The following is a 4276-nucleotide window of genomic DNA, read 5'->3' as shown; positions in this document are numbered from 1 at the left end:
GGTATTGGCATAAAAACAGACACATAGATCAATGGAACAGAAATTAGCACACGCATATACAGTTAACTAATTTTTGACAAAGATGCCAAGAATGCACGTGGGAATAAGAGAGTCTCTTCTGTAAGTAGGGTTGGAAAACTCGATATCCACATGTAAAATGATGAAATTGGGCTCTTATCTTTCACCATATACAAAAATCAACTCCAAATGGATTAGATTTAAACTAATATCTGAAACTGTAAAAGTTCTAGAATAATGCATAGGGGGAAAGCTCTTTGGCATTGGTCTTGGCAGTGGTTTTCTGGAATTGCCACTCAAAGCACAAACAACAGAAATAAAAATAGACAAATGGGATAACACTAAACTAAAAAGGTTCTACATAGCATAGGAAATAAAATGAAAAGACAGCCTACTGAATGGGAGAAAAATATTTGCAAACCATATATCTCAAAACATGTTAATATCCAAAATATGTAAGGAACTCCTTAACTAAATAGAAAAAAAAATCCAGTTAAAAAATTGTCAAAGAATCCAAATACACTTTTTCCAATGAAGACACACAAATGACATTAGGTATATGAACAGATGCTCAGCATCACTAATCATCAGAGAAATGAAAATCAAAACTACAATGAGATATCACCTCACACGTGTTAGGATGTCTATTATCAAAAAGTCAAAAAGGAAGCCCTTGTGCACTGTTGGTGGGAATTTCAAGTGATACATCCATTATGTGGAGGTTCCTCAAAAAATTAAAACGAGAACTACCATATGATTCAGCAGTCCCCATTTCTGAGTATATATTCAAAGGAAATAAAGTCACTGCCTGAAAGAAATCACCACTCCCATATCCATAGCAGCATTATTCACAATAGCCAAGATTTGGAAACAACCTAAATGACCCATCAGTAGATGAATAGATAAAAAATACATATATTTTATATACACACAATACAATATTATTCAGCCTTACAAAAAAAAGGAAAGCCTGCCATTTGAAATAGCATGAATGAATCTGGATGACATTATGCTAAGTGAAATAAACTAGACACAGAAAGACAAATACTGCATGATCTCATTTACATGAGGAATTCTTTAAAAAAGGAAAAAAAACCTGTACTCATAGTAACAGAAAATAGAATGGTGGTTACCAGACAGGCTGGGGAATGGATGAAAAGGGGAGATTTGAAAAAAACAAAACAAAACAAAAAAAACTGGAAGAAGGAAAGTAGCAAAGTAGAATGATGGTTGCCAGTGGCTGCAGGGAGAGAGGGCCATGGGCAGTTATTTTATAATGGGTGCAGAGTTTCAGCTTTGCAAGACAAAAAGTGTTCTGAAGATGGATGATGGTGATGGTTGCACAATGGTGTGGATGTTCTTAATTCCACTGATCTTTACATTTAAAAATTGTTATGATACTAAGTTATAGGGGATAAAAGGAAGGGAAAATCTACAAAACAATGGGTGAAGGCTGGGCAAACTTGTCCATTGATAATGAGAACGAGAGGAAGAGTATTAAGCAGACAGTCTCATAGACCTATGCTACGTAATATATGTATAAAAAGGCTTGAACTTCGATCTCAGCTTTGTACTATTTTCCAGAGAGCATTCCCAGCTAATTGTACTGTATCTTTGCTTCCCAAATGGGATTTGGGCCTGTCTCCCTTCAGGCTAGTTCATGTGACTTCCCTGCCCCCCCCCCATTCATTTTCCTTTCTTGCTCTCTAAAGCTGCCAAAACTTTTAATCTTATTTCAAGGTCCACCTCTCTGCTAAGTTAGTGTGGACATCCTGTTCCTTTAAATTCACACCAATTCTTAATCACACAACCCATAAATTACAGAATGTACTACCTGAGGACCACTTACATTTTGCTGTTTTGCTGAGTAGTTTAGCGTCTGACAGCAAGGCATCTGATTACCCTAATTAGACTGTAGATTTGTTAAACAGAACAACCCTTCCTCCATTACTTTGTGAAGGCCATAGCAAAAAGCAGAGCACATAGTAGGTACTCAGTTAATTTATGTTAGTTACTTCATCTTTGCATGCAAGAGCATTCAATTAAAACCCTGGTTTATCCATGATGAATAATTTTAATTTATGGTATACCTCTGAAGCGCTGTACAAGAGAGAACTAGGGGAGAAAATTCCTTTAGTGCAGTCTTTTTTTGCCTAGCTTAAACTTTGTTTTTGGGCAACTACTACTTAAATGACATCTTCCTCCCCCAGACCTCTGATGGCTCATCATTGCACAGGTAGTAAGCAGTAAAGATTATTTCTTTTCCCACCCCAAGCTGCTGTTAGGTTTGTATTAAAGACCAAACAGTTGCTGTGCTTGTCCACAGTGCTATTTTGGTCCAGCCTGTTTTTGAAGTATTTTCAGTAATACCATAGCTTGTTGAATTTTATTTTCTCTGGAGTCAAGTGACTGTTATACATGGGCAGAAAAGGAAATCAAATAATTTGATGTAAGCACTGCAGTTTTTTTTCAAAAGAAGTCAAGTTCTTTTGAAAATAGGGGAGATAGCGATGGGCAGTGCTGCTGTGTGTGAAGAGGTGAGATGCTGAAAAAAACAGCGATGCCAGCAATGGGGCCCTGTGTTTGCTTAGTATCTGCTGAATGAAAAGGCTATTCGTACTTGAGGGTGATAGAATCTGAAATGGTCGTATTCCAGCTTCATAATATTCTCGAGAGTGTGGCTGAAATTTTTTGTGCCTTTCTGTTTTCTTTTCATCTTTGATGTCCAGCTGGTATTTTGAGACAAGAATATGATTATGGAATTGGATTTGAAGAGCAGCACTAAATCATTCTCACTTGTACTTGACCTTCATCCTAAACAGAATAGATTTCATGGAAGAAATCAGGTTGGGGAAGATATAATTTAATTCTGCCATGGGTCAAGCAGAAAGGTCAAGTCTTTTAAGTTCCTCGTTCTATGATGCTGCTTGGTATGGTTTTGAAAAAGCAATTTTTAATACCGGTACCATTTGTCCCTGTCCCATGTTTCTTATTTAATTGCTCTAACACACAAACACATTTAACATAAGCTTTNAAGTTAAAGATGGATTAAGAGATTTCTTTTTCGAGGGTCACATTGTCTTTATTTAATTTTTGCTTTAAAATCTGCTTTTAGACCCTAACTCTGTGTCAGATGAGAGTCCACTATAATCGTTCTACTCCATTATACAGAACCAAGATATTGAATGTATTTTTCTTCCTGTGGCTGTATGGTATCATGGGAAAAGTTGATTCTTGTAATTCATACAACCTTGGGTTCAAATTCTAGTTAATCCATAGTGGACATATTAACTTTTCTTAATCTTTGGTTTTCTTGCCTCCAGAGAGACTATAGTTATGTTACTCAATAGGTTTATTTTTAAGAGTTAATATTAGGCACTATTTTAAGCCATATGAAGTGCTATGTACATAGTAGATGCTTAAAAGATTAATTTGTTGGAATTATAGCTGAAAATTCACTCATTATTTTTCATGGATCATGGATCTCATTATTTCTAGGATTTTGATTTAGGCCGAAGAATGTTATTAACAGCTCGCATGTATTGAAACCTTATTACCTTACATTTTGCTAAGTTCTTTATATGTATTGACTAATTCCCAGGAACACTGTCAGTTAGCTACAGTTTTCATTCCTATTTTATAGATAGGTAAATTGAGATCCAGATAGGTTAAATAACTTACCCAGGGTCACAAAATGGCTAAATGGTAGAGCTTGGATTTGAACCAGAATAATAATAGCATTTTCCAGCCAGATTTAGTAGAAAAGATGAACTCTACATTTTTTCTCATACTTTGACCTTGTGGAAAATTCATATTTACTTCTCATATTAGTTTAATGGAAAACTCATAGGAAAGTTCTTTTGAGAAGAAAATGAACTATATAGGTTGCATTTTGGGGGTTATAAGTTAAGGAAACCTAACTCAAAACTAGTTTAGTCACAAACGGGGAATTGACTGGAATTCAAAGAATGGTTGACTCACTAAACTGTAAAAAGGGCACAAATGCAACTGTACTCAGTAACAGATGTCACCATGGAATTGAATCCAACCAGAACTTTCTTTCATTTTTCATGTATGTCTCTCTGTGCATATTGACTCTTGCCTTTCTCATTGTAGATGGGCTTTCTGTTCATTGCAAAAACAATTGCTGCTGATGACTCAAGCTTAACCTTTTATATAAATTTAGCCATGCGAGAGGGTTGATCTTTATTCTCAGATTCATTCTGAAAAATCTCAGGAAGGGACTTGAGTCAGGACC

The 4276-nt window shown here is 35.7% G+C and overlaps 1 protein-coding gene across 11 annotated transcripts in view; it reads left to right on the top strand.

Moving 5' to 3' along the window:
* Positions 1–4276, top strand: part of RBMS3 (RNA binding motif single stranded interacting protein 3) — a 1293188-nt gene that overhangs the window by 75728 nt on the left and 1213184 nt on the right. The window lies entirely within an intron of this gene.

Source organism: Hipposideros armiger, unplaced genomic scaffold (assembly GCF_001890085.2).
Source record: "Hipposideros armiger isolate ML-2016 unplaced genomic scaffold, ASM189008v1 scaffold_322, whole genome shotgun sequence".
NCBI lineage: Eukaryota > Metazoa > Chordata > Mammalia > Chiroptera > Hipposideridae > Hipposideros > Hipposideros armiger.
Note: the sequence above shows the minus strand (reverse complement) of the source record. Positions and strands in the feature narration are given on the sequence as shown.